We start from the raw sequence: 15,365 nt of genomic DNA, 5'->3' as shown, positions 1-15,365 counted from the left end.
TTGCAGACTCACCCTCCTGACCGTCTCCTGCCTGAGCTCGCTCTCTGGGTCCCCATCTGCTCCTGCTCGCTAGTCCGGCCTCTCTGACACTCGTCAGGGCTCACGGCACCTCCTTTTCTCCCCCACCACTTCTCGAGCCTGTTTCCTTCTCACCGACCTCACAGTTCCGACTCTGGCCTGGTCTCTTTGTCTTCTCACTGGAATTAGACAGAGCTCTCTCGACTGTCTCCTCCACCTCTCGCAGGGTCCCCTCCAGTTCATTCCCCACAGTCATCAGGACTGTCCCATTCACGATTGTGTGTTTGCTTTTCAAAGCCCTCCAAGAATTCTGCCTTACCCAGGGATGGATTCTTCACCCCAAAGCTCGGTGGGAAAGGCCTTTATGATCTGACCCATGTTATTAATCAACCTGAGCCTCATCACTCTTCAAATGACTTCTAAAACCCCAAGCACACCAGATTCCTCTGGTTTCCTCGTGATCACTATTACCTGTGACACAATCCTGATGTAGTAGTGGAATACACTACCAACCAGGCTGTCCCAGAAGTTTCAGAACAGGAAAGGTCACACACCGCGTCAATACGCCTGAGTTACTCTCTTAACTCAATCAATCAAGGACTCAGCAAGGAGCAGGACAGGACAGGATAAACCAGCCTTCCCAGGACAGGTGAAGCAGGCAGGGGGGCCTGCTGTGCCTGAGTGTGGGGACTGATGACACTGTATGGGTCTGAGGATCCTGGTGAGGTGGGAGAGGGGCCCAGGTGTCTTGGGCCGGTGGCACCACGAGCCCACTGCAGGGCGAGTTCCTCACGGCTGTGCTCGCGAGGCTCCCCAACAGCCTCGGCCTCGTGGGCTTCCTTGGGCAAAGACGTGTGGGGACAGACTAGGAACATACTCTGTGTCACTGGTGGCCAAGTATGAGTGACAAAGCCACCACCCAGAAGTTTCCGCGCTTTCTATATGAGCAGCGTTTTTGTTCTTGGAGATGTATTTTACTTTTATCTACGCCCTCTGACTTTGGCATGTCCTGCAGCTCAGTAAAGCTGGTCCCAGTTCTGCCGGAGGCGTGTAGCTCCCTGTCTGCACCTTACCTGTGCGGAACACACCTGTGCACCTGCCCTGAACCTCACATGACTTTTTATGACTTTATCCCATTTGTGACTGTATCTGGTCGTTGTAACAGAATTGATTATTCTCAAATATGTCCTCAGATATATGTCCTTGAGCACAGACGCACATTGTATTTGTGCACCCTGACACACACATGGGGCTGAGCCCCTTCCTCCTTGCTGTGATTTGGATATGAGGTGGACCTGGGTTTAGATGAGAGGCATCCCTCAGAAGCTCATGAGTGAGTCGAAGGGGGAGAGTTTGGAGGCGAGATGACTGTGTTAGGATAGTCTTGACCTAATCGGTGCATTCATCTGCTTATAGGGATTTACTGGGGGGAGCTGTAGATAGGTAGGTTGTGGCTGGAGGAGCTGGGTCACTGGGGACATGACCTTGGGGTTTGTATTTTGTCCATGGTGAGGGGAGTTCTCTCTCTGCTTCCTGGTGCCGTGTCCATTGCTGCTGTCCTCCTCCACACCTTTCCACCATGATATTCTGCTTCCCTTTATGCCCCAAGGAATGCATTGTCCATCTGTGGACTCAGACTGCTGAAACTGTGAGCTTTACCTTCTTAAATTGTTCTTTTCTGAGGGGAGGGGTACAGGGATTGAACTTGGGGACACTCGTCTACTGAGCCATATCCCAACCCTATTTTTTGTGTTTTATTTAGAGACAGGGTCTCACTGAGTTGTTTAGCACCTCACTTTTGCTGAGGCTGGCTTTGAATTTGCAATCCTCGTGCCTCAGCCTCCCAAGCCACTGGGATTACAGGCGTGCACCACCACATCCTGGACTACGATTGTGATTTGGATATGAGGTGGACCTGGGTTTAGATGAGAGGCATCCCTCAGAATGCCTTCCGGTCATAGTGATGAAAAGCTGACTAGCACAAGGTGTTCTCCGAAAGCTCATGAGGCAGGGCACCAATGTTGAGAGGTGATACCATGAGATTAGGAGAGCTGCAGCCCCATCAGTTGATTAGCCATTGGCTGGACTAGTCCTTTGAAGGTCCTGCTAGGTGGTGACTGTAGGTGGGTGGGGCATAGGTAGGTCACAGGAGGCAGAGCGTTGGGGTGTACCTTGTGTCCCTGGAGTCCCCCCACTTCCCGTAGCTGTGAGCCAAGGAGCTTTCTTCCTCGCTGCCCTCCCACCACCATGCTCTGCTTACCTCAGGCCCAGAGCAGTGGAGTCGGCTGGCCGTGACCGACCCTCTGCCAGCACGAGTCCATGACTCTTCCTTCTCTGAACTTCCCTTGCCAGGTGTTTTGGTCACTGTGATAAACAGGTGACACCACACTCCTGCTGGGCCTGTCTTCGCTGTTTTGTGCTCCTAAAACAGAAGACCTGAGCCTGGATAATTTATAACAAACAGAAATGTGTTGGGTGGGAGCTCCGGCCCTGGGAGGTCCCAGGTCATGTCTCTGGCATGTCCCATGTCATGTCTCTGGCATCTGATGAGGGCCTTCATGCTGTTGTCACATGGCCCAAGGCGAGAGAACAAGAGAGAGAGCGAGTGTTGCCCTCACCTTTCCAAGGCACCAGCGGCCATAGGACAGAGCCCTGTGTTCTAGTTACCTCCTGAAGGCCCTGCCTCCCTGTGGTGTTGCAATGGCAGTTGAACTTCAGCCTGAGCTTGAAGGAGCAGACGCTGACACCATAGCAGTGTCGCCCGCCTTCCCTCTAGCAGGATCGCTTCCCTTCCCTAAGGCCCAGGTCTTCACACCCAGGAAGTGTCTTTGTCAGCTCCGGTCCGGATCAGAACCACAGGTGTCCGCTGTCCACTCCGTCTTGGTGTCACTCACTCTTCCCTGTGATTTCATGCTCACTGTTTTGTTCCCTCACATTACACTGGAGACAGCTTTGAGGAGGAATGTTGCTAGAACCTTCTGTCTGTTGGTATTTTGAGTCACCCCTGGCTGAGACATTCCCACGGTTGGGACCTGAGGCTAGGTGCTGGGAACAGAGGATCTTCTCTGGGGTCGCCTACCCTCCCTGTCGCACAGTGTCTGGCTCCACTCCAGGAATGGGCCTTCCCCAGGTGCCCTAGGAAGCCCCCAGGAGACCCACGCTGTCCTTAGCGCACTCTTCTCAGCTTCTGAGGGCCAGGCCAGGGGCCTGCTTCCCCTCTCTGCACATGTGGTTTGCTGCTGACAGCTCTAGTGCCCATGGGAGAAAAGGAGGAGGGCTCTGTTGGTGGCTCCGTGCTGTGCGTCTCCCCGGGAGCAGGTTCTAGACCCAGGTGCTTCATCTCCGCATCATTCCAAGGTCCAAAGCCACGGGCTCCGCAGGCTGCTACCCGTCCACCTTCCTCCACGTGCCAGATGGAGCTCCTGAGACCTCTCCTCTCCGGGGCACTCTCTCCCTCTCTATTTGGTACCCTGATTTGTGGAGCAAAGCCAGCGTGGCCATCACCCGCCCACGAGTTAAGGAAGTGGAGCGCTGTGGCGTGGCCCTTCTGAAGGTTTCGACTCCACTTTTGACGTCACTCTGATTGTATTTCCTTGTTCGGGCTTCCTTCCCTGGGCCTTTTTCTCGTGCTGCCTCCAGCTACAGGCACAGATCTGAGTTGGCACAGGCCACCGCGTCTTTTCCGTGATTCCTGCCTCGTGTGGCTTCCATCCTTGGCCTGACGAGCGGCCTGTTGTGGCTCCCAGTTCAACCCATAGTTTGGGCGTCTTGTTCCGTCCTGGTCGTGTTCTTATTATTATCTACATTGCAGCAGTTTTAATGTTTGCCTGTTTCCACTGGATCCCGGGGTCTACGTTAGTCATCTTCCATCTGAAAATACCTGTCTCTACTCTTCTTTTGGCAATAGTTTTTCATAAACTTGGAAAGAGATTTGGATATTTTCTAATGAATGCAAACGTCTTGGGCCATGCATAGCCCCAATTTATCTGTTAATTCTATTTTTTTTTTTGATAGCTTTGTACAGTCTGCAAGTCCTTAATGAATAGTTGTTAATTGACTGACTATTCTCAAAAAAAGGATGGTTGAATGTTGGGTCCATGCGTCGTCCTTCAAGCCACTGTTCGTCACTTCAGCCAAGTGCTGACAAACCTGGGTCAAGTGCTCTTGTCTGCAGGCAGTGAGCTGAAGCTCTCTGAGAAACTGACCAATGAGGGTGATGTAGGCTGGACCCAGGTGGGTCACCAGGGCCAGCAGAATGCCACAGGTCTCTGGGGGGCAGTGGTACATGAAGGAATGCACAAACACACATGTGAAGTGGACACAAAAGTTTCACATGGGACAGACTGACATTGTCAGTGTAGAAACAGTGCCAGCTGTCGTACCTGAGCCACATGTGAACCGGACGGCTGTGGTTTACCTGGAGGCAGGAAAGATGGCCATTGATTTCTTTCCCCAAATTGGGAAATGATATGTTTATTATAAAACCTTAGAAAAGAGGGAAGGTCTATAGAATGGGTGGGAAAAAGCAAATATTTAATGCAAAAGTTGAAATGTTTACACCTCCTACACTAGTTAAAGGCAGAGAGGTTACACGAAGAGAACTTGGTATTGCACATGCGTTTTCTTTCTTATTTGATTTGATTGTCATATGATGATAAAGCAGATATGATTATATACATACACATACATTATTACATAGTAGGGCTATCAATAATTGGAATCAACCAAGCAACTAATGTCAAGCAACTGCTGAGATTAATCTGGGTAATCATTTGTTAAAATATCATTGGCTGTTTTCTTAAAAATTTCAAATATTAGGAGTCTCTGAGTAAAGTGAAAAAAAAAAAATTAGAGTCCAGTTTTCCACAAACAAGAGTCAATCAAATTCTTTTACTAGCAAAGATAACGATGCCGGCTGATGCCCGCCTTTCCCAGGCGGGGATTCTCCCTTTCCACACGAGGCACTTGGGTGCTGTAGTCAGGTTGGCTCTGTGATTGCCGATGGCTTCCTGAATCCCACTGCCGTCCTGCCCTTTCACGTTCTGCTGGTGACCAGGGGGGATGGGCTGTGTGCTGCTGCCCCAGGTCCCCACTGAGGCAAGGGCAGGGCTACCTGATGACCTACCATCCTGAGAAGTGGCACCTCCTCAGGGTCTCCCACAGCAGCTGGGGGAGGGAGACGTGCACACCATGGCCCCGTCAGTTCTTCAGGATGAACTCTCTAAGACTGCACAGCCACCATGCCCAAGGGCACCTGCAGCGTGGGGGCCTTCTCCATGTCCTATGCCGGGGGTCCTCCTCCCACCCCCAGGTTCCACTGCTGGGTGGCGAATACATGTGCCCTTTGGAAAGTTCCTCAGGCACCATGGCAGAGCTGTCTTCCGTCTCTTGCTCCCAGTTGTCCTGTGGGTACCTACCCAGGGGACAGAAAGCCTGGGTCTCTGCCCTGTGAGAGCTCAGGTCAAACTCTGAGGCAGGTGTACTCTCCCATCCCTCGCTGAGTGCCAAAGATCATTCACGAATCAGCGAGCAGGTTTAGTACCCGTGGCTGCCCCTCCTCCCAGGTGAATGGAGCAGCCAACTGATGAGACGTTTGATTTTTCTTTATTCTGAACATGTTTTCTCAATAGCACTGTAAAGGGTTGACTTGGGGCCTTACTTGGAAATCGGTATTTGTGGATGATCGGGTTACAATGAAGTCATTAGAGTGGCCCAACCCATCAGCCCTGGTGTCCTGACACAGGGATACAGAGACAGACACAGAGAGAGGGATGTGAAGACACCCGGGCAATCCCCAGGACCCAGGAACAGAACATTTGCCCGGAGAGCCTCAGAGCTGGAGTGAGCCTGCTGACATCTTGAGTTGACTTCAGCTGGGGGAACCAAGAGATTAAATTTCTGTGTTTCATGCCTCCAGTTTGTGGCACTTTGTTACCGCAGCCTTAGAAAACTGAATGCAAACTCATCATCACTGTACCAGTGAGATCCTGTAAGAAAACCACAGTGGCCGACAACTAAATTCTCTGTGACCAGGAATCAGAAGCTTTGAGACAATAGCATTTTATTTGAAAGTACACCACTGTCACCAGGTATGCAATCGGGAAGTTTATTACTTAAAAATTGTTATAGCAAACTAAAGGCCCTCTAGCATCTCTCAGAATGATGACACGAGTTAGCTCATGTTCTTAGAGGGTTTTTAGAAAATTTTAGATACACACCTAAAATGTTCTTTTCAACGTCGAGAACTCTTAGACTTGCTTTTCTGGTATTCATCAGTCATCATCACTTATATTTAAGTGTCAGGCTGGGGTGAGCATCAAAGGCCTCATATCTTTGAAGTCAGTGCTGTCTGTTCAGATGATGCAGCTCACCCTGTGCAGGACTTGAGCAGCAGGGCTGAGCTGGCATGTTACCATGCTGCAGAGTTGCTATGGCAACAGCAGACCAATGAATGGACCCCTCCCCGAGACAGAGCTGCGAGAGTAAGTGTGAAATTGATTCAGTTGTACTCAGGAATACATTTAAGCCAAATTTGTCAGGAAAAAATTTATGGCAGGAAACCACATTTTAATTACTTAGATATTATGAATATGATAGTAAATATTGGCTTTGGATATTCCAGTGAAACAGCATTTGAAAATGTAATGTATTATGCAAATTTCATGCTTTATTATGTAATGTCTGTTTTGCATTTATTTCAGGTAACGTTGATTTTGTTTCCATTCATTTAATTTTGGAAACTAATGTAGAATTTTACCCTTGAGATTAATATTTTAAGTTCTGTACCTTTGAAGTTAGATTGCTTCTCTGCTTATTTGAGATTCACATGCTTGGAGAAATAGCTTTTTAGAGAATGTGAGTGAAAGTTGCCATATGTACATACGTTTACTTTTAGATAACAATTGTAAATTACATTTTGTATGGAATAGTACCAAATATTGAGTAGGACAAATCAGAGAAAAGGAAGCAAGTTTTAATATTTTAGTACTTAAGGAGCCCATGGTTGGATTTCACAAAAATAAATTTATTCCCATGATTATTATTTTATGGCATTCAGAAATCATTTTTATCATCCAGTTTTTATGATAAAAAAACTAGGAACAGCATGTCTTGAACTTGTTCAGTGGAATTCTTCATGATAAATTTTATGTCTGTTTTGAGTAATCTGGTAAAATGGATGTTGTTTTCTTCCTTCCCTTACTCAACACATAACTCAGTGCTTTGTCTACCCCATCCATTGTTGAAAACACTAAAAAGCAGGGTCTTTTGTGATGTGTAAATTGCTGAAATGCCTCTCTCTGATATTAAGTGCAGCTGATATTAACAAAATACATCTGTCAGGCATAATCGGTTTGGAATTAGAGCCTGTCTAGCTCAGGGGACCCACACACACGAAGGGCTGTCGACTTTCCCATTAGTTCAACTTGTAGAGCAGAAGAGCATGACTTGTTTACATAACAGAAACCAATATTTGCTCTCTTTTATTTTCTTGGCATAGACTTCCAAGAGCAATGTTTGCCAGATCCCAGCAAAACCCTGCTAACAATGCATTTCTTCTTGGTGACTAAATGGAACTCGCTGAAGGACAGCAGGGCTCCTCAGTGTGTTTATGACTCTCCTGCAGTTCCATGTGAAAGCGTTCAAGTTGCTTATGGAACGGTACACACATTTTAACTAAAACTGGGGTTGGGCATGGTAAGATGTGTTCTCCTTTGTTTTATGGCTTAAAACTCTGATCATAGGTTGACATTTAATTGAAGGTATTAGAACATTCAAATGATGCTGTAGATCAAATTTGATATTGCACCCAATCACACACATATCTATTTGCAGCAAGAGCTATGGCCTATTTTTATTTTTCTGTAAATCTGCTTGGGGCTGTGACACTCATACTTCAGAACAAAATGCATATTCAAAACTAAACAAGAGGAGCCACTTAAGTGGATCAGTTAAATGAATCCTCTCCCTAAAAATCCCTTTCAGCGTCATGGTGTATTTTCTTGTGTCAAAGTAGTAAGCCTATGCCAAACGGAACTAGGAGATAAGGAATATATTTCCAAACTCAACATCACTCTCCTCTGGGTTGCAAATGGCCACCTCCTGGCTGTAACCTCACACAGCAGCACCAGGGAGACCCAGCTCTCTGGCTTCCTTTGATCCCATTCTTGAAGGCTCCGCCCTTAATGGCCAATCACCTCCCAAAGGCCCCACCTCCGACAAGCACTCCTCTGAGGGTTAGGACTTCCACACACAGACTTGGGAGGGCTGTGAGCACTCAGTCCTCTGCAGTATCCCAGCTGTCAGAGTGTAGGAAACGTCGGGAGGAATAGAAAAAAGGTGATTCATTTTAAACTCCTCCTTGAGGGCACACTGGACAACACTGGATGCAGATTCTAGGGAAGGGGAGCCAAGTGCAGGAGAAAGGGTAGTTAAATCTCTGCCTCTGGACAGTAACTGGAGTCATTCGAGAAGGGAAGAAGAATAGTGAAGTGGCAGTAACCGAAAAGTCTAGAAATGTGATTGCGATGGGTGGCCTTACCTGCCAAGGGCTGAGCCTCACCTTGCAGGAGATGAGAAGATACTGAGTATTTTTTGAGCCAAACATTCCACAGAGAAACTTGCTCGCAGTGTGAGTTAGACTGAAGGGAAACTGGGCAGGAGAAAGCCGAAGAGGCTGAGGGAGGACCTGTCCTGGGTGACTGGGAGAAGCCAGGAAGGGCAGGAAACGGGGCTCCAAAAGAATGGACAAAACTTGATGTCCCAGACCCCGGGGAGAAGACCCTTGACTTGGGAGCTGACAGGGAACAGCAGTGGTACTAGCTGAGGTGGCAAGATGCACCCAGTCCCTGTGTCAACACCCAGCAAGTGGAAGTCACCTGCAGACTGCTGGAACTCGGGCAGAGGTGGAGCTGGGGGACTGGAGGGCGCCTGTCAACCCCCAGGAGAGCCCCTCATTCATGAAACAATTACTCAGTTATAAAATTATTTTAATTGTTATGATAATCTAGGTTATGCTATCAATACAAACATATGGTCTTTGAAAACTTGGCTGGAACTTATACTTTTATTAATATCAGAAGTGCATCAGTTTTTTTTAAAAGTATTTTTTACATGTTGATGGACCTTTATTTGTTTATTTGATTATATGAGGTGCTGAGAATCGAACCCAGTGCCTCACAGAAGCTAGCCAAGCGCTCTACCACTGAGCCACAGCCAGCCCCCAAGTCAGGTTTTATTTGAGTTCTGGTGAGCTTTCTGGTGCCTTCTCGTTTGCGTCAGTTTCCTAGGAGTCACTCACTGCACAGTCTTCTTGGGTTGTCTTTGTCTGGAGGCTTTTGGCCGCCTTCCTAGCTCAGGTGAGGGGTCATGCGCCACCTCTCGATGTCATTACAAAACTGAGCCAACAGTGCCACGTGGACATGACCCACAGGTTCTCTGGGGGACTCTCAGACATCTCTTGGCTCAGAGGACAGCAGGCCCAGGTGGACCCTCTGAGCAGGGGAGGGCCTTGGGGCTGGGCTGTGGGCCTGGGTGTTGCTAGGACCTGCAGGTGGCTGTGGAGCTGTCATGAGGTGAGTGAGCTTCCTGCAGGGGCTCTGGCTCAGAGGCCCTCGTTTTTATCCACCCACCTCCTTGCCTTCAACTCTTCTTCTTTCCTCCTCTGGAGCACCGTTTCCAACTCCTCTTGCCAAGGTTAACTCTCCCTGTGCCTCATGCCATGTCCCCTGTCCACTGTGGACCCGTCCAACCCTGTTGTATGCTGTCCTCATCACTTGGTTGCAAATGGCCACCTCCTGGCTGTAACCTCCTACATCGGTGTCCTCTCTCCGCCACGTGCTGCTGGAGGCTGTGACACCTTGGCTCTGCTGTGTCTTGTGGTCCAGTTGAGGCTGCAGCTGTCCTGGCATTAGAGGTGACCAAGCAGTCATGTCACGCGGCCAAATGCCCCATGAGGTCACCTTAGAGTAGGAAACCTTGATTTTAGGCTCATGGCTTTAGAGGTTCAGTCCAGGGTCAGTAGGTGAGGCAGGACATCATGGCAGAAGGACCGCAGCAGAGGAAAAGTCCACCTCATGGCAGCAGGAAGCAGAGAGGGAGGGAGAAGGAGCCCAGGGGACAAGATCTAGTCCCCAAGGGAAGCCCCGCGACCCACCTCCTCCAGTCACACCCACCTGCCTGCAGCTGTTGTCCAGGACTGCAGATTGTTAACTAACGATAATCTGAGATTGTTAGTCCATCAGGTTGAGTGACCCACGGTAGGTGACAGCTCTCCTAGTGTCATCAGTTGGCCTCTGAGCATTACTAACACAGGAGCCTCGGGGTGTCACGTCACATCCACGCCATCAGGGCCATGTGCTGAGAAAGTACTAAATAAGAGTTTATCTAATGATTCATTCCCATGGAAGCTATGTATCTATACCTGTCACAACTTTAAAACCTATTTCTGGTGTCTCCACCTTCTGATCATCTAACTCTGTTGATTGTACGTGAGGAGCTGACTGCAGTAGCGTCACACAGGAGATAAGTATTCCAGCTAGTCCCCTCCCATGACTTCCCTTTGCTAAGCAAGTATGGGTTTCCCACTGTTTTTCTGGGAATACCTTGAAGTTTTTCAGCACATCTAGAAAGCGTGAACTCCAGAAGAAATGACTTTCACACTGTGATCCCCCTTAAATTAAGGAGGATTTGACAATGCTACTCTGGTTTTGAGGTAAATATGACTTGGTGTTTGACATTCAGACAGGTGACATAAGTTGTTGGAGTTTGCCTAAAATGACAGTATAGTTGTGGGAACTATGTAGCTTCCCCATATTTAATTCGATAATAAAAATACTAAAAATGTTATGTCACCTGTCATTTGAAAAGTAGATAATGAAAAAATTATTTCTATGTTTACATAACAAATTTTCTAATTGCAATTCATTTCACAGTTCCCGTTTTAAAATCAAACAGGAATTATTATACAAATAAACTATCAAGGGAGTTTCCAGGACTTGGAAGACTCTGACTGGAAATGAGCCCTCAGGAAAGACACATGCTAAGCGTGACCCCAGCTCACAATGCCAGGTCTTTCTGCTTGGTTGATCCCGTGCATTTATGGGTGCCTCCTTTTTAAGAATGCATCCAGGTTCTTCCCAGGCTGATTGCTTCCATCAGTCTGCATCTGCCCCACCAGGATGACCGTGGGACCAAGGCCTCAGGCACCCCGAGACCACAGGTTTCTCAGGTTCAGCTCCAAGTAGACATCCCCAAGAGCACCACAACATCTCCACACCCCAAGATCCTTGCTCTTCTCTCAGGATTGTGGCATATCTGTGATTACGGATGGTGTGGGGGTCCTAGTAATTACCTGGCATTCATTTCTCCCTCAGGTATATATTTTGTTATTGTGACATTCGAAAATTATAAACATAATCAATGAAAAATCGTATCTTTAAAATCTTATGAAGACTTTCCATTTATAATTAAGGAAAAATTTAAAAGGGGTTAATGATTCAGGTTTCCTGTGTTAAAGAACAGAAAGGAGAGGCACACACATTCCCTTGTACTCATGTGTGGAACTTTGTGGGCAAGGAGATGATCAGAGCCCCCTGTGTGGCATGAAAAAGCATTCCATCAAAAACTCTAAAGATAATTATCTATGTGTTATGCATCAATTTAAATCATTTGCCAACTGCAATATAATTTATATCTCTAAGGCTCAAAGAAAGTGTATTTCTGCTATACTTCTGTTTATATTATAAATAACACTAGCAAGATCTATTCAAAATGAAGGGATAAACACTTGATGTAGGGATGGTCAGCAGAATTTCATGTAGATGCCTGCTGTAGAGTGCACGTGGTCGTTCTCTTTTGAAAATTGCGTGGTTGATTTTAAAACAGAACTTTGGCTTTGGCAGTTCTGCCAGTCGTCACATATAATAGTGAATATTCCAGGTTTGGGTTTCTCTGTACCTGAAGAACCAACTTCATCAAGTTCCCTGCAGGACTCGCACCAGCCTTGGTTCCAGCCCTGACCCTGCCTAGCTCCTCCTGCCCCAGAGGCCACCCGCCCCTGCAGATGCGGCTCCTGCGCAGCTCACTGCCAGCCTGTGTTCCCTCCTTGCCTCTCCACCTCTGCATGTCGTTGTCTTGGTGCAGTGCAGTAACTGCTGAGGCTCTGTCTTCTGCAGACACCGACCAGCCCACCTACTCTTGCCTGTGCCCTCTGTTGGCATCGGGGGTTTAGAGGAGCATTTGCCAGTGACATCTCTTACATTCTTGTGGTCTGTGGGGTTAGGGGCAGAGGAGAAAGGCCAGACTCGTTCACCAGGGGCTGAGCTGTGTGGACCCAGAAGGTCAGCGGTGGAATCGTATCAGAGGAAAGGTGCTCATGGGTAAAGAGACCTGTGCCACAAACGTCACTCAAGACAAAGTCTGAGTCAATTACTGCTGATTTCTGGAATGTTTCCCAAAGCCCTGGCTTCCACCATCAATAGCCACGCCACCTGGGAACGGAGGCTTCATGGCCTGAAGCGGTAGGAAAAGTTCAGGAGGTGCTAATGCTGTACCAACCTGGGGCTTGCACTTGGAGAGCAAGGAATACAGAGGTCAGTGGAGGAAAATGCAGTGGCCGTCACACCACCCATTATGCCCATCAAGGGAGAAAGACTGTGGGCCTCTAGAGGGGGGTTGGACATAGTTGTGGCCCAAACCCACGCACTTATTTATTTGCAGTTCAGATTATGTGTCCATCTCAATGTGCAGGTAACTTATATCTTTTGCCTGGGTCTCTCAGAGTCGATCATTGAACACTGCCCTTGGGACAACCTCAATGACTAAAATTAGAAGCTTTTAGAAAGGAAGGGCTGTCCTGTCCATATCTGCACATTCTGCACCTGCAGACTCAAGCAGCTGCACATCAAAATATCCAGAAAAATTCTGCATTCATACTGAACATGCATGGATTTTTTTTCGTGCTGTTATTCTTTAAATTATGCATGATAACAGCAATTTGCATAGCATCTACACTGTGTTATGACTTGTAAGTGATCTGGAGATGATCAAAGAGTGGGGAGATGTGCACAGACTGAATGCAAATACTACAACTTGCCCATTAGCAACTTGAGCGTCTATGGAGTTGGGTGTCACTGAGGATCCTGAGAGGAACTCTGCAGACACTGAGGGATGACCAATTAGGAGGATGATTCCAAAGAGTGGTAGGCTGGAGGCTGTTTGGATGCAGTTCATCTGTAGGGGTCATGCTTCTAGTATGAGTAAATGCCAAAGGCAAGTGTGGAGCACATCAAAAAGAGGAATGCCATAGAGGAATTATGAGTCATGCCTATTCTTTGGGCATCTTAACTGATGCTTATAGATGGTCATTTCCTGACAAATACTTCCAACCAATATTTACAGAGACTATAATCCTTACGTAAGAAACCATGTGGAGTTATGTGGTTTCCCATCAGAGGTGTGATCAGATCCATAATAACTTGTAGATCCAGGGATCTGTAAACACTGACTAATATAGACTCTTTCTCGGAGTGGAAAATTGTGTAATAATAGCAACACCAGAAGTCAGCATTTGATTCTTGGTCATCTAGAGGATATAAAGTCTGATAGCTCGTGCCTGCAGCTATTTGAATTCTCAAGATAGTTTTTCAAGGCAGAATCCAGAAATTTCTTATCACTCAACTGCATCTTTCTGTGCTAGACTACAGTCTCCAGAGGGGTGAGGTCTATAATTTGTACTCTAGATCCCTAGGCCTCGTTCCAGCTCCTTGTTGATGTTTTGGGGCTGAATAAGTGAACTCAAAAAAAGTATTGGCCTATGGAAACTATAGAGGTTTTACATGATGTCAGCTCATAAATACATGAAGTAAAACATTACTGAATTATGGTAATAGTAGTGCTGTACCAATAACATAAGCAAAAAAAAAAAAAAGAAAAAAGGAAGAAGAATCTGTCTTTACACACTTTTGTCCTTTAAACAGCAGTTTTCATCACGTGGTGAGAGGTAGAGTGACCAATAGAACAAACATTACGCTTAAGTTCTTTCGATTCTGGTTCCATACACAGTTGTCAGTCATCCTAACAGCACGTTCACAAGATAGACAATGTTGCAAAAATTAAAAAAAAAGATAGAAAGAAAGAAAAAGAAAAAGACATAGAAGTATTTTTCTGGTGAATGTACATGTTTATAATTCACAAAGAAGTATTCTTTTCTATCCAAGAGCTTGCAATCATAATAAATTTGCATAAAATTTCAAGTCTGTTGGGAATTATCCCTGTAATACTTATTACCAAAAACTTAAGAGCTAAATAAAACATAAATAGTGATAAGCAACAAATATTTCAGATTGATTTCATGGGTACGTTCCTAACGGTCTTAGCCGGTGCTGTGAGGGATGGTGGATACTCTTGAAGAGAAGGCAACAGATATGTGAAAGGCTTAGGAAGACATTCTAGGAAACGTGTCATACAAATATAGCTAATTATTAAAATGAGATGCCTAAGGATAGGCACAAGTGGGAATCACTAGATGGTTAGTGGTATTTTCTCTCTCTTTTGAGAAAGAATAAGGAACACAGTGTGAATTTCAGCAGAAAGCCACCTGTTGAGAGACTGGCCTGTTGGACATTTCTGGGTGAACCCGGAGGGCTTTGATGAAGAGCCAGGTGTGGGTGCTCCCCACCTGCACCGCCTCTCTCCTTCACTCCCTGCTCTCCCCACTGGCCCTGCGCCCTGCACCCACATCACTGCCGGTCACGTGCTAATCCTGCCTCACCTGACCACAGCAGCTGTGCATGTCATTCCCTCCGTCTGGCCTGCCCTCTTTACCGTGGCAACAATTCTCTCCATCAGAAAACAGGAAAATGGACTCGACAAACGAGTTCTACTCCAGGTTCTGGCGTGCACATACCAAAATACTCAGGTGCAGTGTACACGATGGCCGCGGTCCAGGGCTTCCCTGAGCAGGTGCGGCATGTGGCAGGTCTAGTGTCTTTATTCACCAACCCACTCCTGTGCAGTAGACCTGGGGCTTCTGCATTTTAAGTCCTTCAAGTGAACCTTGAAACCAAAAGACAGGTGTATGCCAATCGAAGCGTAAGTTTTAAAAATCGCCCCTCAGATATCTAAAGTCGTTTATCTTCCAACTAGTTGGCCCAGTCCCTTACGCATCCCTGTGTTTACAAAGTGATAAGTTCAGTTCCATAGTAACAGCTTCTTCCAGCACTCAACTCATCTGTGTAGTTAAACCATGCAGCCTCGAAAGGGCAACCTGTGAGGACCAAGGGGCCTGTGCTCCTAGGACACTCCCATTTCCACGGGTGGGGTCGGAAACCAGCCCAGTGGCAGTTTGT

At 47.1% G+C, this 15,365-nt stretch overlaps 1 protein-coding gene across 1 annotated transcript in view; it reads left to right on the top strand.

Moving 5' to 3' along the window:
* Positions 1-15,365, top strand: part of Myo16 (myosin XVI) — a 537,302-nt gene that overhangs the window by 45,688 nt on the left and 476,249 nt on the right. The gene's annotated exons all lie outside the window — the stretch shown is intronic.

Source organism: Marmota monax, unplaced genomic scaffold, assembly GCF_021218885.2.
Source record: "Marmota monax isolate L192 unplaced genomic scaffold, Marmota_monax_Labrador192_F-V1.1 WCK01_AAM20220418_F8-fsc00026, whole genome shotgun sequence".
Taxonomy (NCBI): Eukaryota; Metazoa; Chordata; class Mammalia; order Rodentia; family Sciuridae; genus Marmota; species Marmota monax.
This window is presented reverse-complemented; position numbering and strand designations above follow the sequence as displayed.